Here is a 22,674-nt window from a genome sequence, read left to right as displayed (position 1 = left end):
GCTGGAGGGAGACAGAGAGAGATACAGTGAGAGAGAGCGAATTTAACATATTCCTAGTTAGAGAGAGACAAAGATAGAGAGAACGAGGCACTACCTCACATTCTCCTAGAGAGACAGAGACAGTAGAAGGCACAATTTCACATAATCCTGTGGGGCATAGAGAGAGAGAGAGAGAGAGAGAGCCACCATTTTGTGAACTTGTGGAGAGAGGAAAGAGAAAGCAAACATTTTGACACGTTCCCTGAAAGAATCTGGAGGGAGACAGCGAGAGGGTGAGAGAGAGAGAGAAAGAGAGAATTTAACATATTCCTAGTTAGAGAGAGACAAAGATAGAGAGAACGAGGCACTACCTCACATTCTCCTAGAGAGACAGGGACAGTGAAAGGCACAATTTCACATAATCCTGTGGGGGGGGGGGGTACAGAGAGAGACAGAGAGTGAGAGAGAGAGAGAGAGAGCCACCATGTTGTGAACTTGTGGAGAGAGAAAAGAGAAAGCAAACATTTTGACACGTTCCCTGAAAGAAGCTGGAGGGAGACAGAATTTAATATATTCCTAGTTAGAGAGAGACAAAGATAAGAGAGAAAGAACCAGGCACGACCTCACATTCTCCTAGAGAGACAGAGACAGGGACAGTGAAAGGCACAATTTCACATTATCCTGCGGGGGGGGGGGGGGGGGAGAGTTAGAGAGAGATTCAGAGAGAGAGAATTTCATATATTCCTAGTTAGAGAGAAACAAAGATAGAGAGAAGGATGCACTACCTCACATTTTCCTAGAGAGACAGAGACAGTAGAAGGCACAATTTCACATAATCCTGGGGGGGAGAGTTAGAGAGAGAAAGAGAGAGAGAGAATTTCACATATTCCTAGTTAGAGAGAAACAAAGATAGAGAGAAGGATGCACTACCTCACATTTTCACTAGAGAGACAGAGACAGTAGAAGGCACAATTTCACATAATCCTGTGGGGGGGGGGGGGTTACAGAGAGAGAGAGAGAGGGAGCCACCATTTTGTGAACTTGTGGAGAGAGGAAAGAGAAAGCAAACATTTTGACACGTTCCCTGAAAGAAGCTGGAGGGAGACAGAGAGAGATACAGTGAGAGAGAGAGAGAGAGAAAGAGAGAATTTAACATATTTCTAGTTAGAGAGAGACAAAGATAGAGAGAACGAGGCACTACCTCACATTCTCCTAGAGAGACAGAGACAGTAGAAGGCACAATTTCACATAATCCTGTGGGGTATAGAGAGAGAGAGAGAGAGAGCCACCATTTTGTGAACTTGTGGAGAGAGGAAAGAGAAAGCAAACATTTTGACACGTTCCCTGAAAGAATCTGGAGGGAGACAGCGAGAGGGTGAGAGAGAGAGAGAGAGAGAGAGAGAGAGAGAGAAAGAGAGAATTTAATATATTCCTAGTTAGAGAGAGACAAAGATAAGAGAGAAAGAACCAGGCACGACCTCACATTCTCCTAGAGAGACAGAGACAGGGACAGTGAAAGGCACAATTTCACATTATCCTGCGGGGGGGGGGGGGGCGGCGGGAGAGTTAGAGAGAGAAAGAGAGAGAGAGAATTTCACATATTCCTAGTTAGAGAGAAACAAAGATAGAGAGAAGGATGCACTACCTCACATTTTCCTAGAGAGACAGAGACAGTAGAAGGCACAATTTCACATAATCCTGTGGGGGGGGGGGGGGGGGGTTACAGAGAGAGAGAGGGAGCCACCATTTTGTGAACTTGTGGAGAGAGGAAAGAGAAAGCAAACATTTTGACACGTTCCCTGAAAGAATCTGGAGGGAGACAGCGAGAGGGTGAGAGAGAGAGAGAGAGAGAGAGAGAGAGAAAGAGAGAATTTAACATATTCCTAGTTAGAGAGAGACAAAGATAGAGAGAATGAGGCACTACCTCACATTCTCCTGGAGAGACAGAGACAGGGACAGTGAAAGGCACAATTTCACATAATCCTGTTTGGGGGGGTGGGGTTTGAGGGAGAGACAGAGAGTGAGAGAGAGAGAAAATTTCACATATTCCTAGTTAGAGAGAGACAAAGATAGTAAGAACGAGGCACTACCTCACATTCTCCTAGAGAGACAAAGACAGGGACAGTGAAAGGCACAATTTCACATAATCCTGGGGGGGGGGTTAAGAGAGAGAGAGAATTTCACATATTCCTAGTTAGAGAGAAACAAAGATAGAGAGAAGGATGCGCTACCTCACATTTTCCTAGAGAGACAGAGACAGTAGTTACAATTTCACATAATCCTGTGGGGGCGGGGATAGTGAGAGAGAGAGCCACCATTTTGTGAACTTGTGGAGAGAGGAAAGAGAAAGCAAACATTTTGACACGTTCCCTGAAAGAAGCTGGAGGGAGACAGAGAGATACAGTGAGAGAGAGAGATTCAGAGAGAGAGAATTTCACATATTCCTAGTTAGAGTCATAGATAGAGAGAACGAGGCACTACATCACATTCTCCTAGAGAGACAGGGACAGTAGAAGGCACAATTTCACATAATCCAGTGGGGTATAGAGAGAGAGAGAGAGAGAGAGAGAGAGAGCGAGAGAGCCACCATTTTGTGAATTTGTGGAGGAAAGAGAAAGCAAACATTTTGACACGTTCCCTGAAAGAAGCTGGAGGGAGACAGAGAGAGGGTGAGAGAGAGAGAGAATTTCACATATTCCTAGTTAGAGAGAGACAAAGATAGAGAGAAGGAGTCACTGCCTCATTCTCCTAGAGAGACAGAGACAGTGACAGTGAAAGGCACAATTTCACATAATCCTGCAGGGGAGGGTTTAGAGAGAGAGAGAATTTCACATATTCCTAGTTAGAGAGAAACAAAGATGGACAGAAGGATGTGCTACCTCACATTTTCCTAGAGAGACAGAGACAGTGATAGGCACAATTTCACATAATCCTGTGGGGGGGGGGGGTACAGAGAGAGTGAGAGAGAGCCACCATTTTGTGAACTTGTGGAGAGAGGAAAGCGAAATAAACATTTTGACACGTTCCCTGAAAAAAGCTGGAGGGAGACAGAGAGAGGGTGAGAGATACAGTGAGAGAGAATTTCACATTTTCCTAGTTAGAGAGAGACAAAGATAAGAGAGAACCAGGCACTACATCACATTCTCCTGGAGAGACAGAGACAGGGACAGTGAAAGGCACAATTTCACATAATCCTGTGGGGGGGGGGGGGTACAGAGAGAGACAGAGAGTGAGAGAGAGAGAGAGAGAGCCACCATTTTGTGAACTTGTGGAGAGAGGAAAGAGAAAGCAAACATTTTGACACGTTCCCTGAAAGAAGCTGGAGGGAGACAGAGAGAGATACAGTGAGAGAGAGCGAATTTAACATATTCCTAGTTAGAGAGAGACAAAGATAGAGAGAACGAGGCACTGCCTCACATTCTCCTAGAGAGACAGAGACAGTAGAAGGCACAATTTCACATAATCCTGCGGGGTATAGAGAGAGAGAGAGAGAGAGAGAGAGAGCCACCATTTTGTGAACTTGTGGAGAGAGGAAAGAGAAAGCAAACATTTTGACACGTTCCCTGAAAGAATCTGGAGGGAGACAGCGAGAGGGTGAGAGAGAGAGAGAGAGAGAAAGAGAGAATTTAACATATTCCTAGTTAGAGAGAGACAAAGATAGAGAGAACGAGGCACTACCTCACATTCTCCTGGAGAGACAGAGACAATAGAAAGCACAATTTCACATAATCCTGTTGGGGGGGGGGGTTTGAGGGAGAGACAGAGAGTGAGAGAGAGAAAAAATTTCACACATTCCTAGTTAGAGAGAGACAAGGATAGAGAGAACGAGGCACTGCCTCACATTCTCCTAGAGAGACAGAGACAGGGACAGTGAAAGGCACAATTTCACATAATCCTGTGGAGGGTGGGGGGTACAGAGAGTGTGAGAGAGAGAGAGAGAGAGAGAGAGAGCCACCATTTTGTAAACTTGTGGAGAGAGGAAAGAGAAAGCAAACATTTTGACACGTTCCCTGAAAGAAGCTGGAGGGAGACAGAGAGAGATTCAGAGAGAGAGAATTTCACATATTCCTAGTTAGAAAGATTCATAGATAGAGAGAACGAGGCACTACCTCACATTCTCGAAGAGAGACAGGGACAGTAGAAGGCACAATTTCACATAATCCTGTGGGGGTGGGGGGAGGTACAGAGAGAGAGAGAGAGAGAGAGAGAGCCACCATTTTGTGAACTTGTGGAGAGAGGAAAGCAAAATAAACATTTTGACACGTTCCCTGAAAGAAGCTGGAGGGTGAGAGAGAGACAGAATTTAACATATTCCTAGTTAGAGAGAGACAAAGACAAGAGAGAAAGAACCAGGCACTACCTCACATTCTCCTAGAGTGACAGAGACAGTAGAAGGCACAATTTCACATAATCCTGCGGGGTATAGAGAGAGAGAGAGAGAGAGAGCCACCATTTTGTGAACTTGTGGAGAGAGGAAAGAGAAAGCAAACATTTTGACACGTTCCCTGAAAGAATCTGGAGGGAGAGAGAGAGATTCAGAGAGAGAGAATTTCACATTTTCCTAGTTAGAGAGAGACAAAGATAGAGAGAACGAGGCACTGCCTCACATTCTCCTAGAGAGACAGGGACAGTGAAAGGCACAATTTCACATAATCCTACGGGGGAGGGGGGGGTACAGAGAGAGAGAGAGAGAGAATTTAACCTATCCCTAGTTAGAGAGAGACAAAGATAGAGAGAACGAGGCACTACCTCACATTCTCCTGGAGAGACAGAGACAATAGAAGGCAGAATTTCACATAATCCTGCGGGGGTTGGGGGGGGGGGGAGAGAGAGAGAGAGAGAGAGAGAGAAAATTTCACATATTCCTAGTTAAAGAGAGACAAAGATAGAGAGAACGAGGCACTACCTCACATTCTCCTAGAGAGACAGAGACAGTAGAAGGTACAATTTCACATAATCCTGCGGGGGTTGGGGAGAGAGAGAGAGAGAGAGAGAGAAAATTTCACATATTCCTAGTTAAAGAGAGACAAAGATAGAGAGAACGAGGCACTACCTCACATTCTCCTAGAGAGACAGAGACAGTAGAAGGTACAATTTCACATAATCCTGCGGGGAAGGGGGGTACAGAGACAGAGAGAGGGTGAGAGAGAGGGATACAGAGACAGAAAAATGGAGACATAGACAGGGAGACAGAGATAGAGAAATAGACAAAGAGGGGAACCACAGAGAGACCATCATACATTCCCAGTGAGATACATTGACAAGTGGTTGATTATTTTGTAATTCCTGGAGTGAAGTGGCAGATAACTGGAGAGAACTACCATTTCTGCATGCTCGTATTTCCTAGAGAGAGACACCAGATTTCCAGCTATTCCCTTAGAGAGAGAGAGAGAGAGAGAAAGTGGCCAATAATTTTCACTATTTTCACTACTTCCACTATTAAAGGTGAAAGTGAACAAAATATCTACAAATTACATGAGAAAGGAAGTCAGAGACAAAAGAGAGAGAGAAAAATGTAAGGGGGGAAACAAGTCTTTCCCATATTCCTGAGAATTTCCTATTTCATCCAGTAAAGGATAGAGTGAGTGGGAGAATGGTACCCTTTTATCAGAAGGAAGAAAAAGAAAAGACCTTCGCCTCTCCCAGAGACCGAGAAAAGCAGTAAATTCTATTTATTCCCAGAGGAAGCAATCAAAAATTTTAACAGAAAGTGAGAGACAAAGTTAAAGAAAACAAGAGAGAGTGACACCATTTCCACTATTCACAGAGAGGGAAAACATTCTCCTATATTCCTAAATAGAGAGACAGCAGCTATTCTGACATGTTCCAAAAGAGAGGGGTAATTTGTGACATTCAATTATTTAAAAAAAGAGAAGTGAGGGTGTGGCGTGGTGTGTAAGCAATGCAGATATACAGAGATGTAGCGAGAGAAAGCAACCATTTTGTTATGCTCCCCAAGGGAAGTGGGGAGGGTTTAATGAAAGATGCAAATACAGAGAAAGAGAGATTGAAAGGGAGAGAAAAAGCAGACGAGGAGGAGAGGGAGAGAAAGAAAGGGAGACCGATCATTTCAACAAAGCCCTGGAAGGAGATTGAGATGAGAGAGTGAGAGAGAAAACACAATTCCACAAGATAGAAAGCAAAGGATAGGGAGAGCCATTACACATTCTCCCTGGGAGGGGTTTTGAAAATAACTCCCGATTTACTCAGGAAGACTACAGTACATTAGTTATTTCCCAAAAGCAGAGGAAAATCCTTTTCCATTCACTCTCAGGACAGAAATCACTTCAGAGATAGCACAGTGTTGCAGCTAGTATTGCTGCTGCCTCACAGCTCCAGTGATCCAGATTCAATCCTGACTTTCAATGCAGTCTATGTGGAGTTTGCATGTTCTCCTTCTGAGTTTCCTCTGGGTGTTTCTGTTTGCTTCCACATCCCAAAGGGGGCAGGTTGGTTGGTAATTGCCTGCTGTAAGCTGCTTCTAGTGTGTAGGTGATTGGTGGAATCTGGGGGGGAATTGATGGGGATATGGTATTAATGTCGCATTGGTGTAAATGGGTGGTCGATGGTAAGCATGGATTTGGTGGGCCACTCCAAGGAGGCAAATCATTTCCATATTTTCTGGGATTGCCCTAAATTAAGTTTATATTGGAAAGGTATTCATAGAACTTTAGGTCAGGTATTTAAGACCCAGATACCTCTGAACTTTGAGACGCTCTATTTGGGACATGTTCTGTTTTTGGATCAGAAGAAAGACATAAAGTTGCTACAGGTCCTCTTAGCGGCAAGTAAGAAATCAATCACCAGAAAGTGGCTAAATCCAATATCACCTACATTAGAAGATTGGCATGAAATTATTTTGGAAATATTTAAAATGGAAAAGATGACCTACTCTTTGAGAATTCAAAAAGAAAAATTTAATCAAATTTGGAATAAATGGATTGAATTTATAACCCCAAAGCGAGCAGACTCTGATTGACTCTCCTAATGATTTATACTGCTTTTCTCATCAACACAGTAATATCGCTAATGTAAGCACCCTTGGTTCAATTGTTTACTGTTTTATTTGAAAGTGGGGAATTAACACAAAGGAAAAGATTTGGGAAAGGGGAAAAATATGAAAAAAATTAAGTAAATAAGTACAAACATAGGGATTGGATAATTATGTTTGGGGGTAGGAGCAAACATGAACAAGTTAGGATATAAAATCCTGCAATGGTAGTTACATAGGGTTACATATAATATTTTGGACCAGAAGTAATGGTTCAGAAGAGATACATGGAAATTATTATTAATTCACTATTATTACTATTTTTCTTAACATTTATCGTCATTGTTTAGTCTAATAGGGTGGAATTACAACTGCACATAATTATCTATTTAAGTGCCTTATTACTTTTTATATTATCTCAATGTGTACTTATGAATGTATAAAAAATTATAGATTAAAATTAAATTTAAAAATTTTTAAAAAAAGGATTTGGTGGGCCAAGGGCCCTGTACTGTAATGTACAACTATGACTTCCCAATACTCCCTGACGTACTGAATTGTATTGGAACATGCTTATATATCTGTTTGCAAAAGCATGCTTTAAGCTAGTCTTTAGCTATAATTTTGAAAGAAACAAAGATATATCTCAGGGAAGTTAATTCTTACTCCTGCTCTTTAGGGAACTCATCGCATTTATCAACTTAAAGTGGCACCATCGAATTGAGACAAGATAGGTACCTTTTCTTCAACTGGTGGGTGAGAAAACATTGATTTATTTTTACCTTGCAATTTCTGTTAGAATCTCCATTCCCTGCTCTATTTCCTGCCATTAAAGAGAATTACCTGCCTCAAATGTAAAAGTTTTGCACTGATTGCCTTTCGCAACCGTTCATTGTATTAGGAACAGAATTCTAATCTGCACAAGTCCCATTTGTTTTGCAGGATTCTGAATGTGGAGAATGACCAGACATGGAGTGCCGGAGAGAAAGGAGTACACAACACCTGAGCTGAGTGACTTCTCAGCAATGTTCCTTTTTATTTTCATTTTTTCCCCTTTTTGTTATTATTTGGTAATTCCATATACAACATGATCTTAAGCCTTCAAAACAAGTCTAGAATCTATACAGACTAGAATTATCTAGTAAACATTTCAGTCAAAATTTTTAAGTGGCTTATACAGTTCATTTTTGTGTGTCTCAAGTTTTCAAACCATCATTCCAAATCCCTTGCCATCTCTGGCTCTGTCTTCACTATGATGTAACATCTGTGTCTTCCAGCCTTAACAAATGCTTCTCCTGCTTCAGGTAATCTCAGATCAGTTCCTGCTTGGAGTTGTTCTGCAAGCTTTCTGCTTGTATTTATTTTTGGTGGAAGTGACCTCTGAAGGAGTTTTCTGCCATCCCTTCCCCATTTTTGCCTCTGATCTAATCCTTCCTATCCAATTCTTCCTCTAAATAGCTTTGACCAACTTTCTGGTTCATATGAACCCCACATTATTCTCCATAACTTCCCTCATCTTTCCCTACCTCCCACCCCACTCTCTGCTTTCTGCACAATCTCCATGGCTCCTTTGTCCACTCGTCTTTCCACACTGATCTCCCTCCTGGCACTTATCCCTGCAAGCAGGACAAGTGCTACACCTGCACCTTCATTTCCTCCCTCTACCTTCTCTCTCACCACCATTCAGTTCCCAAACAATCTTTCCAGGTGAGGCAACGCTCAATTTGCAAGTCTATCGGGATTATCTACAGTATCTGGTGCACCCGCTGAAGCCTCCTCTACATTGGTGAGACCCATTGTAAATTGGGGAACCGCTTTGTTGAGTACCTTTGCTCTATCTGTAACAGGTGGCATTTTCTTGTAGTCATCTACCTTAGTTCTACATCTCATTTCCATTCTGACATGTCAGTCCTTGGCCTCCTCTGCAGTCATGATGTAGCCATTCTCAGGTTGGAGGAGCAATACCTCATATTCCATTTGGGTAGCCTCCAACCTGATGGGATGAAAATCAATTTCTCTAACTAATGGTAGTTTTCCCCCACCCCCTTTCTCTTTATCCATTCCCGATCTGGCTCCCCTCTTACTCCTTCTCTTTTCATCTGTCTATCACCTCCCTCTGATGCCCGTCCTTCTTCCTTTTCTCCCATAGCCCACGTCTTTCTCCTATCGGATTTCTTATTCTTCAGCCTTTTACCTTTTCCTTCTAGCACCTCCTAGCTTCTCACTTCATCCCCCTCCCCCTCAACTGGCTTCGCCTATCATCTGCCAGCTTGTACTCATTCTCCTCCCCTCACCTTCTTATTCTGGATTTTTCCCCTTCCTTTCTAGTCCTGATGAAGTGTCTCAGTCCAAAACATTGCCTGTTTATTCCTCTCCATAGATACTACCTGATCTGCTGAGTTCCATTCATGTTTTGTATTTGTTACTCTGTATTTCAGCATCTGCAGAATCTCTTGTGTTTATTATCTAGATCAGGCCTCAAAGAGATATTGTGTCGGGCTCTGGTGAACCATTTTGCAACCCCATTGACCAGTGCTGGGCCTAACTGGTCTAAGGTAAGCTAGCAGAGGTGTGGTGAGACTGTAAATAATGTGGGAAAAATGAATTACATTCAACTGAGAACATAAAGCAAGCTAGTTCACACTCTTAGAGTCACAGAGTCATAGAACACCACAGCACAAAAACAGGTGTTTTGGTCCATCTAGACTGTGCTGATGTTAATCTTCCTACTCCCACTGAAATGTTGAAATGGAACCTCACCACTTCCACTGGCAGCTCATTCCACACTTTCACCACCCTCTGAGTGAAGTTCCCTCTCATGTTCCCTTAAACGTTTCACCTTTCGCCCTTAACCCATGACTGTTTTTCTAGTCTCAGACAACCTTGGTGGAAAAAGCCTGCTTGCAGTTACCCTATCTATACCCCTCATAAATTTGTATACCTCTATCAAATCTGCCCTCATTCTCTTATACTCTAGGGAATAAAGTCCTAACCTATTCAATCTTTCCCTATAGCTCAGGTCCTCATCCGGGCAACATCTGTGTAAATTCTCTCTGCACTCTTTCAACCTTCTTAATATCTTTCCAGTAGGTAGTTAACCTAAACTGCACACACTATTCCAAATTAGGCTTAATCAAAGTCTTATACAATTTATACAATTCTTAAAAGCAGAAAAAAGAAACTTTGCTATTGATATAGCGTTTTTGTATACAGTGAGTAATCAACAATGGACACAAAATGCAAAATGGAGCAGTGGAAGTGAGAACCCAGGATGTACTTAAGAAATAATTAGCTTGCATAACAAAGGGATGTGACATTTTTTTAGATGGATGGACTGGTATGGAGGAACTGGCTTTCCAAATCTGTAAATTCCTTGGCAAATTTAGATTATTTCTTTTTAGTACATGACAATGCTCTGAATGAATGGGTCGTGAGGTTAATGGGTCACCTTTGACCAGGAACTTAACTGAATTAGCCTGTAAATACTGCAACTAGGTGTTGAGTATACAACACCTCCTGACACCATGAAGCCATTTCACAATTACAAAAGCATGTCAGGAGTATAATGGGACAATCTCCATTTGCCTGAATGAGTGCAGCTCCAACAACTCTCAAGAAGCTTTACACCATCCACTTTCATTGCAGCCTTCTTGATTGATACCCCATCCACCACTCCAAACATTTACTCACTCTACCACTGGCTGTACTGTGGCTGTATTATGTACAATCTATAGAATATACAGCAATAACTCACCAAGGCTTTTCCAGCAAATAGGAACAGCAGCAGTCCCTTCAAGTCTGCTCTGCTTGTAAAATCATAGCTGATCCTACTTTCCTGCCCTCTACCCATAACTCTTGATTTTTTTAAACTAAAAATCTGTCTGTTTTCAACATATTGAAGGTTAGGGGCAAATCTTAAATGGACACCCCTTTATTTGGAGACCATGACCTTTCTGATGAAAAGAAACAGTCTCTCAACATTTACCCTGTCAAGCATCCTAAGTATAATATGTCTCAATCAGATAACCTTTCATTCTTTTAAACTCCATTGAGTAGAGTCCCAACTTGTTTAACCTTCCAACACACACAAAATGCTGGAGGAACTCAGTAGGCCAGGCAGCATCTATGGAAAAAAGTACAGTCGATGTTTCGACCTGAAGCATCGGCTGTACTTTTTTCCATAGATGCTGCCTGGCCTACTGAGTTCCTCCAGTATTTTGTGCATGTTGCTCGGATTTCCAGCATCTGCAGATTTCCTCTTGTTTGTGATGTTTAACCTTCCCTCTTTTTGTATGTGGGACCATTCTAGTGAACCTCTAACTGTTCCCAATAATAATATACCTGTATATTTCTTTAAGTATAGCACCAAAACTGTACACAGGACTCTAAACGCCCAATTCACTTGTAGTAAGACTTCCCTCCTTTTATACTCCAAACCCCTCTAACCACTTTGCCTGCTATGTCCTTGAAGAGCTGTAATAAAAATTTCAGACTCGATTTCCCCTTTAGCCATGCTAAAAAGGATGAAGGGTCTCGGCCCAAAATGTCAACTGTACTTCTTCCTATAGATGCTGCCTGGCCTGCTGCGTTCCACCAGCATTTTGTGTGTATTGCTTGAATTTCCAGCATCTGCAGATTTCCTCGTGTTTGCAATCTACATTTACCTGCTTTTTGCCTCCCATTCCTTTTGAATAATGGTATCACATTGGCAGTTTTCCATTCATTCAGTACTTCTCCAAAATCTAAGGAGTTTTACAACATTACAACCAGTGCATCCACTAAATTTGTGGCCACTTCTTTTAGGATCTTAGGATGCAAACTATCAGGTCAAGTGACTTGTCAGTCTTTAGCTTAATACCAGTTCTCTAATGATGGCATTTAATTCCTTCTCTGTATGTTTAGTATTCTTCTTGGACAGTTCCTTGAATTAATAGAATGTTTGTAGATTTACTACCATAAAGATTAGTGCAAATATATTGAACTTTTCTGTAATTTTCTTAGTTACCTATAACTAATTCCCCTATCTCTTTCTCTAAGTGACCTCTCTATTCCCTTTTATATGTTTCAAGAAACTCACTGTCAGTTTTCATATTTCTCGCTAGTTTGCTCTCATAAGTTACTTTATCCTTCTTGGTTAATTTTGAAATCCTCCTTTCCAGGATTCTGAATTTATTACAATCTTCAGCCCCACGACTAATTTTTATTACCTTATCTGGTTTATCCTTCAATTTAATACCCTCATTTACATCTACTTTTAAAATCTGTCCATTTTTTTGGGTTATATGAATTGCTGGCTGTCAGGAATTATTTCCTTAAACGTTTGGCAAAATTTCTTTGTTGTCATACTTGATAGTGCTTGTCCAATCCACATTAGCCCAATCTATTTTTGTAATTCCCTTTATCCCTTTAATTGTAGTTCTCTCAAATCTGCGACCTCCAGACATATGGAAACAGCGCCACCTGCCGGTTACCCCGCAAACCACACTCCATATGAACTTGGAAATGTTATCACCGTTCTTCATCATCGTTTTGTGGAGATACTGGAACAGTCTGTTAGAAGGAATTTTCTCAAGCTTAAGAATTTGGCAATAAGTTTGGTAGTTCTCTGGTAAGTTGTAGGTAAACAAATTTAAACTGGAACTTGTTTTAATATTTAATATTTAACCAAAAATTAAAACAGTTAAAAGAAGTGCAAGTTCATTAACTGTCAACATAAACTTTTTGTCCATGGCAGTTAACAATTAATCAGCAGTGATTCTCTAAACTGGGAGCAATTATAATGAGTAAAGAAATGAATAATCACCTATACCTTGGGTATAGCTCAAAAGGATTTTTATACGAGCTTCTGTAGATACACAATGTTTTTAAACACATTCACTCAGAAACTGTATTTAATTCTTTTTTGATAGGCAAACATATGCTGCTTTTAGAACCAAATCCCAATTAGATCCCCTACAAAAATGACATGTCATTAACCAAAGGTATTTTGAAGCCATGGTTTAATGGTTTATTATGTACTGAAAGAAAAGTAGTGATTTTCATCAGCCCTTCAAGACACACACCAGAGCAGCCAGACACCAGCAACTCACACTATAGCTGCTGGAGAGGAGGCCTCTAGTTTGAGTTGCAAGAGATCTGGCATTTCATCAGTGAGGAAAATATAATGATGAGGTCCTGTGTTCTGGGAGGAGGGACAGGACATCCCACAACCCCTCAGAGCCATTACTGGAAGAGCTTGGCAGGAGGTTGCTCAGCTGTCTCTTGCAGCTGTGAGAATCCTTGCACCTATTCTTCTTCAGTTTCTTTTCCTGTCTGTCAGGCTCCACCCGTCTGTAAACTGTTCTTTGACCATAAGATCATAAGACATAGGATCAGAATTAGGGCATTTGTCCCATCAAGTCTACATCACTATTCATCATGGCTGATTTTTCCTCTCAACCCCATTTTCCTGCCTTCTCCCATTATCTTTGACACTGTTACTAATTACAAACTGATCAGCCTCCACTTTAAATATACCCAATGACTTGGCCTCCACAGACATCTGTGGCTATGAATTCCACAGATTCATCACACTCTGGCTAAAGTAATTCCTCCTCATCCCTCTTGAAAAGGTACACCCTTGTATTCTGAGACTGTGCCTTCTGATCATGGACTGCCCTACTATAGGAAACATCCTCTCCATGTCCACTCTATCTAGGCCTTTTAATGAGGTTTCAGTGAGATTCCCCTTCATTCTTCTACACTGCAACAATATAGGCCCAGAGCCACCCTTTCTTAGATAAGGAGCCCAAAACAGCTTACAATACTCCAAGTTTCTCTTTTTACAGAGCAGGAGATCACAGACAGAGCTGGAGACTGTTCTTTGTGGACTTTATGCGCCATTTTTTAAAAAAGCAAGTGGGGCTTATTGGGACTTCCTGTAGAGTGGAAGATTTTGTGGGTTATTAGTAACTTAGGAAGGGTCAATAAAAAGGTTTAAGCAGAACGGCCATTGGGAGAGCGGCCATTCTTGAAGTGGGCCAGGGTTAGTGGGGAAAGCTTTGGTTCAACAGGCAGAGGCTAAGGGAGCTGAGTCATATTTGAAATCATTTATTGATTGTAGAACTGAGGCCTGAGAAGTTAGAGCCAAAGTTATATCAAGCTTGGCGAGAAGAGGTGGAGTAAGTGACCTAGGTGAGTGTGAAACTCAAAGGTTTCAGACAGAAGACACAGGTAGGAACAGGCAAGCTATTTTTTTTGTTGTCTGTAAATCCTTAGTCACGAACTCAGTGTAAATAGGATAGTAGCTAAAGCAGTAGAATGCTCCTCCTGTAAGAAATGGGAGCTCAGGGTACTTAACAGTTTCCATGATGACTACATCTGCAGGAAGTACACTTAACTGACAAGGTTAAGGAACTGGAGCTGGAGCTGGACGTACTCAGCACTGGGACCTCTGCTGTTTGTGATTTGTATGAATGTGCAGGAAGAAAATACAGAATAGATGGGTGGGTTAGTAAGTTTGAAATGTCTAATACTGGAGGGCATACATTTAAGGTGGGTGGGGGGTGGTTGAGTTCAAAGGAGATGTGAGGGGTAAGGTTTTTACTCAGAGCATGAAGTCTGTCTGGGGTGGTGGTAGAAGCAGATACACTACAGACTTTTTAAGAGACACTTAGATAAGCACATGAATCTGAGAGAAATGGAAGGATACGGGCATTGTGTAGGCAGAAGGGATTAGTTTAGTTTGCCATTTGATTACTGATTAATTAGTTTGGCACAATATTGTGAGCCGAAAGGTCTGTTGCTGTGCTGTACTGTTCTATGATCTAAATTTTATGTGCATTCTGACCAATACCTAATAAAGCTTCAGCATACATACTTGATTTTATATACTAGTCCTCTCAATATGAATGCTAACATTGATTTGACTTCCTTACCACAGACTCAATTTGCAAGTTAACTTTTAGGAATCTTGCACGAGGTCTCTGAAGTCCCTTTGCACCTCTGATTTCTGAATTTGCTCCCCATTTAGAAAATAGTCTACACCTTTACTTCTTCTACCAACGTGCATGACCCTAGACTTAAAAACACGATATTCCATGTGCCACTCCTTTGCCCGTTCTCCTAATCTGTCTAAGTTCTTCTGCGGACTCCCTTGTTCCCGATGACTACCCATCCTTCCACCGAGCAAACATGGCCACAAAACCATCAATCCCTTCATCCAAATCACTGGCACATAAGGTGAAAAGAAGCAGTCCTAATACTGACACCTACGGAACACCACATGTCACTGGCAGCCAACCAGGAAAGTCCCCACTTCTTGTTCTGACACTGGATACACTCTGTCATTGGCTCAGTTGGGCAGCATATACCGAACAAATGAGGCAGCCCTCACACCTGCTGGATGTCTACTGTAGGATGCTACTGGACTGACACTGGCTCTGGAATCACTTTTGCAGAAAACACCTGGCATCTTCCACCCTGATTCTGATGTTCGGATGACCCTCATTGCAACGGTGCTCAGCTGTAGCGGCGAGTCTTCAGGAATGCAGAGAGTTATGTTTTCCTGTCAGAGTCCAGTCCTTTGGGTAATGTTTTCTTTGGAAATTGTCTGGCAGTTGGACCTCCATGAGATGAAGTCATCATTCTCCTTAGAAATGTGGCATTGACCTTCAAGAAATTTTAATGGTGATGCACAGCCATCTGATCGTTCAGCAAGTGTAAACCTTTCCTGTTACTGAAAAGACACAGGTAATTGAAGTGAGCACCTGTTGGCCCATATATGCAGTTACTGCTGCCTTCACTTGTGGAAAAACCCATTGGCTCCTGAAATGAAGATAGGTGAAACCGTCCGTCCATACCTGCTGATGTCTCTGGTGGAAACAAATTGGGTGACGTGGCAGAGATCAGGTGCAACCCTTCGGGAAGATCTGGTGGTGAGTAAGCTGATTGTCAATGCAACCTTGACCTTCATGGAGCGGCAAAGGCACGTGAGCGTGACAAGATATTTGCTGGAATTTGCAATGTGTTCAATTCCATATACAATTCTTCAGCAAATGAATGTATGCATGGGCTGACAAGCATGAGTTTGCATGGAGCCATTGGAGAGTCAATTGTGGGAGTGAGCTGAGCCAGTTGTGACATTCTGCATGCCTGACATCATGAAGAGCTAGTGGTGAATCACTTCTGGGAGCAAGATTGGAAAAAGTGAGCGGGGCCAGTCGGGATATTCTGCATGCCGGAGATTCCTCAGAGCCTTTAGCAAGTCAATTGTGGGAGCAAGATTGGAAAAAACAATTCGGGGACAGTCGGGACATCCTTGCATGCCGGAGATTGCTCAGATCCATTAGCAAGTCAATTGTGGGAGCAAGATTGGAAAAAGTGAGTGGGGCCAGTCGAGACATTCTGCATGCCGGAGATCATGGAGTGATTATGCACTTGACAAGGCCCAATAAAAGGAAGTCAGGTGTAAGTGAAGAGGTTTCTGTGGGAGTGACCATTGTGTGAATTCGCCAGTGTTAGAGTGGAAGATTTGAGGCTTAGCTCAAAGAGGCGAAGGGTAGAGTAAGTTTCTGGTAAGTTTTTTCTTCTTTCTTTGTTAATGTCCAATTCGTGCAGTGACAGTGATGGTCCAGGGTCAGCAATGGGTACTTCATGTTGGATATGGGAATTCTGGGTGAGCTGAGTTCTTCCTGAAAAATACAATTAGGTGAAGTACAAATAGCTGCAGCTCCTTACAGACCGTATTAGGGAAATATGGCTGCAGTTTGGTGACCTACAGCATCTGCAGATTTTCTCTTCTTTGAGATTTGACAAATGAATGCATGGCTGAGGAATTGTGTAGGGATCAGAGTTTCATATTTTTGGAAGATTGGTATCTCTTCTGGGGAGGATATGACCTATGCAAAAAGGACAAGTTACACCTGAACATGAGAGGGACTAAATACCACTACAGGGAGGTTTGCTGGAGCTGTTGGTGAGGATTTAAACTAGTTTGACAGAGGGATGGATGCCAGAGGATGGGGCAGTTGGTGTGCAGGTAGATGCAGCATGTAGAGAGACTGAGAAAGACAGGCATTCTATGGGGTAAAATTACAATATATGGGATTGGGTGAAGTGTGTCTATTTTAATGCTATCAGCAATAAGGGTAAAGAACTTAGAGCATGGATCAGTACATGGAACTATGATGTTTTGGCCATTATGGACATATGCCTGTCACAAGGGCAGGAGTGGCTGCTGAATGTTCCATCCCAATAGCAACAGAGACACTGAGGAACAGATAGGGAGCCAGGTTTAAGAAAGGTACAAAAATTAACAGGGTTGTTGTCATGGAGGACTTCAACTTCCCTCATATTGATTGGCACCTCTTTATTGTAAAAGGTTACGTGGGGCAAAATGTGTTAGGTGTGTCCAGGAAGCATTGGTGACAGGCTGAGGAGAGGAGATGCCATACTATATCTGGTGCTAGGCAGAGTGTTGGGTCTCTTGAAGTGTATTTAGGAGGTTAGTTTCCTGGGCTTGATGATATATAAGCAGGTTATTGAGGGAGGAAAGAGATGACATTACTGGGGTCTTGACCAATATCCTCATGTCCTCTCTAGCAACTGGTGAGTTCCTGGAGGACTGGCAAGTAGCTAATGTTGTTCCATTATTCAAGATGAGAACCAGGGATAATCCTGGAAACTATAGACCAGTAAGTCTCATGTCAGTGGTAGGGAAGTTATGAGAGAGAATACATAGGGATAGGATTTATGTGCATTTGGAAATCCCTGGCCCAATTAGGGACAGCTAGCATGGCTCTGTGCAGGGCATGTTGTGTCCTAGTAAGTTAATAGAGTTTTTTATCGAGGTGATTAGGGTAGTTGATAAAGGTAGAGGTGAGAATATTATCGACATGGATTTTATTAAGGTGTTTGACAACGTCCCTCAGGGGAGGCTGAAGCTGAAGTTTAAGATGCATGGGATTGATGGTGAATTGACTGTTTGGATTCAGAACTGGCTTGCCTATTGAAAAGAGAGGGTAGTGGTCGAAGGGACTTATTCTAGCTGGAGGTCTGTGATTAGAGGTGTTCCTCAGGGATCAGAACTGGGACCTCTACTTTTTGTGCTGCACTGTAGGTAAATGACAAGAATGAAAATGGAGATGGGAGGGATAGTAGGTTTGAAATGTCTAATAGCGGAGGGCATGAATTTAAAGTGAGGGGAGTTGAGTACAAAGGAGCTACAAAGGGTAAGGTTTTTACCTAGAGAGTGGGTGTGCCTGGGGTGGTGTTAGAGGCAGATACATGACTAATTTTTAAGTGAAGTTTAAATAAGCACATGAAGGTGAGGGAAATGGAAGGATTGTATAGGGAGAGGAGATTAGTTCAGTTGGTCATTTGATTACTAATTTAATTGGTTTGGCACAACACTGTGGGCTGAAAGGTCTGTTCCTGTGCTGTACTGTTCTATGATCTATGTTCTATGTTCCAAGTGCAGTTTGACCAGTGCCTTTTAAAGCTTCAGCATTACATCCTTGCTTTCATATTCCATTCCTCTCAAAATGAATGCTAGCACTGAATTTGCCTTCCTTTCCACAGACTCAACCTGCAAGTTCAACTTTTGGAATCCCAAGTCCCTTTGAACCTCTGATTTCTGAATTTGCTCCCTGTTCAGAAAATAGTCTATGCCTTTACTCCTTCTACCAGAGTGCATGACCCTATACTTCCCTACACTATGTTCCATGTGCCATTTCTTTGTCCATTCTCCAAATTCTTCTGCAGACTCCCTTGTTCCTGAATCTGAATGTTACCGGTCTTTCCACCTAGCTTTGCATTACCTGCAAACTTGACCACAAAGATATTAATTCCTTCATCAAAGCCATTGATATATAACATGAAAAGAAGCAATCAAACTCTGACCCCTGCAGAACACCACATGTCACCGGCAGCCAAACAGAAAAGTCCGCACTACTTCTTCTGGCACTGGATACAGTCTGTCATTGGCTCAGTTGGGCAGCATATACCGAACAAATGAGGCAGCCCTCACACCTGCTGGATGTCTACTGTAGGATGCTACTGGACTGACACTGGCTCTGGAATCACTTTTGCAAGTTTCCACCCTGATTCTGATATTCAGACTAATTGCAACGGTGCTTAGCTGTAGCAGTCAGGCATTCAGGAAAGCAGAGAGTGGTGTTTTCCTCTTAGAATCCATTCCTTTGGGTACTGTTAGTTTGAAATTGTCTGGCAGTTGGATCTCCAAGAGATGAAGTCATCATTCTCCTTAGAAATGTGGCATGGACCATCAAGAAATTTTAATGGTGATGCACAGCCATCTGATCGTTCAGCAAGTGTAAACCTTTCCTGTTACTGAAAAGACACAGGTAATTGAAGTGAGCACCTGTTGGCCCATATATGCAGTTACTGCTGCCTTCACTTGTGGAAAAACCCATTGGCTCCTGAAATGAAGATAGGTGAAACCGTCCGTCCATACCTGCTGATGTCTCTGGTGGAAACAAATTGGGGTGACGTGGCAGAGATCAGGTGCAACCCTTCGGGAAGATCTGGTGGTGAGTAAGCTGATTGTCAATGCAACCTTGACCTTCATGGAGTGGCAAAGGCACGTGAGCGTGACAAGAGATTTGCTGGTGAATCCACTGTGTTCAATTCCATATACAATTCTTCAGCAAATGAATGTATGCATGGGCTGATAAGCATGGGATTGCATGGAGCCATTGGAGAGTCAATTGTGGGTGCAAGATTGGAAAAACGAACGGGGCCAGTCGGGACATCCTGCATGCCAGAGATTGTACAGATCCATTCGTAAGTTAATTGTGAGAGCAAGATTGGAAAAACGATCGGGGACAGTTGGGACATCCTGCATGCCGGAGATTGCTGGGAGCTATTCACAAGTCAATTGTGGGAGCAAGATTGGAAAAAGTGAGTGGGGCCAGTCGGGACATCCTGCATGACTGAGATTGCACAGATTCATTTGTAAGTCAATTGTGGGAGCAAGATTGGAAAAAGTGAGTGGGGACAGTCGGGACATCCTGCATGCCGGAGATTGCACAGATCCATTCGTAAGTTAATTGTGAGAGCAAGATTGGAAAAACGAAGGGGGCCGGTCGGGACATCCTGCATGCCGGAGATTGCTGGGAGCTATTCACAAGTCAATTGTGGGAGCAAGATTGGAAAAACGATCGGGGCCAATATGGACATCCTGCATGACTGAGATTGTACAGATCCATTAGCATGTCAATTGTGGGAGCAAGATTGGAAAAAGTGAATGGGGCCAGTCGGGGCATCCTGCATGCTGGAGATTGCACAGATCCATTCATGAGCTAATTATGGAAGCAAGATTGGAAAAAGTGAATTGGGCCAGTCGGGACATCTTGCATGCTGGAGATTGCTCAGACCATTTGTAAGTCAATTGTGGGAGCAAGATTGGAAAAAGTGAGTGGGGCCAGTTGGGACATCCTGCATGACTGAGATTGCTGGGAGCTATTCACAAGTCAATTGTGGGAGCAAGATTGGAAAAAGTGAGTGGGGCCAGTCGGGACATCCTGCATGCTGGAGATTGCTCAGATCCATTCGTGAGTTAATTATGGGAGCAAGATTGGAAAAACGAACGGGGACAGTTGGGACATCCTGCATACCGGAGATTGCACAGATCCATTCGTAAGTTAAGTGTGAGAGCAAGATTGGAAAAACGATCGGGGACAGTTGGGACATCCTGCATGCCGGAGATTGCACAGATCCATTAGCAAGTCAATTGTGGGAGCAAGATTGGAAAAAGTGAGTGGGGCCAGTCGGGACATCCTGCATGCTGGGGATTGCTCAGATCCATTCGTGAGTTAATTATGGGAGCAAGATTGGAAAAATGAACGGAGACAGTTGGGACATCCTGCATGACTGGGATTGCTGGGAGCTATTCACAAGTCAATTGTGGGAGCAAGATTGGAAAAAGTGAGTGGGGCCAGTCGGGACATCCTGCATGCTGGAGATTGCTCAGATCCATTCGTGAGTTAATTGTGAGTGCAAGATTGGAAAAATGATCGGGGACAGTCGGGACATCCTGCATGCTGGAGATTGCACAGATCCATTCGTGAGTTAATTGTGGGAGCAAGATTGGAAAAACGAACGGGGCCAGTCGGGACATCCTGCATGACTGAGATTGCACAGATCTATTCGTAAGTTAATTGTGGGAGCAAGATTGGAAAAACGAACGGGGCCAGTCGGGACATCCTGCATGCCGGAGATTGCTCAGATCCATTCGTAAGTCAATTATGGGAGAAAAGGTTTGAAAAAGTGACTGGCGCAAGACGAGAAATTCTGTATGACCGAGACTGCGGGGTGATTATGCACTTGACAAAGGCCAATAACAAGAAGTCAGATGTATGCGAAGGGTCACTACGGGAATGGCCATTGTGTCACTGGGACAGTGTTACAGTGGAAGATTTGTAGCTTGGCTCAAAGAGGCTTTAGCAAAAAGAGGCGAAGCGTAAGGTAAGTTTCTGGTAAGCTCCTTTCTTTCTTTGTCTAGCTAGCGTAGAGAGAATGTGTCCAGTTTCAGTGGGTCCTCATGTCAGATGTGGGAATTCTGGACGAAGAGTAGTCTCTCTGGAAACAGCAATTGCAAGAAATGCATCCAACTGCAGCTCCTTACAGACTGTTTTAGGGAACTAGAGCTGCATTTGGGTGACCTACAGCTCATATGGGAGAATGAGGAGGAGATAGTTAAGAACTACAGAGAGGTATCACTCCTAAGTTGCAGGGGCAGGTAGCTGGGTGACTGTCAGGAGAGGGAAAGGGAACAGACAGACATTATTATGTAGAGTACCTGTGTGCTGTTCCCCTCAATAAGAAGCATACCCCTTAGGATACTGTTGATGGGGGAGGAGGAGCTCCCTTATGGGGGCATGTCACAGGGTCAGGTTTTATCAAATAAAATTGATATATGAATTTGCTCCCCATTTAGAAAATAGTCTACATCTTTACTCATTCTATCAAACTGCATTACCTTATAATTCCCTGTGCCATGCTCCATCTGTCACTTCTTTGTCTATTCTCCTAATATGTCTAAGTCCTTCTGCAGACTCCCATCTTCTTAACTCTACCTGCCCCTCCATCCAGTTTTTTTATTGCCCATATAGGTGGCCACAAAACCATCAATCCCTTCATCCAAATCACTGGCACATAAGGTGAAAAGAAGCAGTCCTAATACTGACACCTACGGAACACCAAATGTCACTGGCAGCCAACCAGGAAAGTCCCCACTTCTTGTTCTGACACTGGATACACTCTGTCATTGGCTCAGTTGGGCAGCATATACCGAACAAATGAGGCAGCCCTCACACCTGCTGGATGTCTACTGTAGGATGCTACTGGACTGACACTGGCTCTGGAATCACTTTTGCAGAAAACACCTGGCATCTTCCACCCTGATTCTGATGTTCGGATGACCCTCATTGCAACGGTGCTCAGCTGTAGCGGCGAGTCTTCAGGAATGCAGAGAGTTATGTTTTCCTGTCAGAGTCCAGTCCTTTGGGTAATGTTTTCTTTGGAAATTGTCTGGCAGTTTGACCTCCAAGAGATGAAGTCATCATTCTCCTTAGAAATGTGGCATTGACCTTCAAGAAATTTTAATGGTGATGCACAGCCATCTGATCGTTCAGCAAGTGTAAACCTTTCCTGTTACTGAAAAGACACAGGTAATTGAAGTGAGCACCTGTTGGCCCATATAT

At 42.9% G+C, this 22,674-nt stretch overlaps 1 long non-coding RNA gene across 1 annotated transcript in view; it reads left to right on the top strand.

Moving 5' to 3' along the window:
• LOC140741160 (uncharacterized) overlaps window positions 1-22,061 on the top strand; it is a 35,776-nt gene extending 13,715 nt beyond the window's left edge. Inside the window, exons 3-6 of the long non-coding RNA XR_012102014.1 lie at window positions 7,650-9,525; window positions 12,387-12,578; window positions 15,409-15,885; window positions 18,530-22,061. This is a non-coding gene — a long non-coding RNA (uncharacterized lncRNA). The remainder of the gene's footprint in view (window positions 1-7,649; window positions 9,526-12,386; window positions 12,579-15,408; window positions 15,886-18,529) is intronic.
• Window positions 22,062-22,674: the final 613 nt, after the last annotated feature.

The sequence above is a fragment of the Hemitrygon akajei genome, chromosome 18 (assembly GCF_048418815.1).
Source record: "Hemitrygon akajei chromosome 18, sHemAka1.3, whole genome shotgun sequence".
NCBI lineage: Eukaryota > Metazoa > Chordata > Chondrichthyes > Myliobatiformes > Dasyatidae > Hemitrygon > Hemitrygon akajei.
Note: the sequence above shows the minus strand (reverse complement) of the source record. Positions and strands in the feature narration are given on the sequence as shown.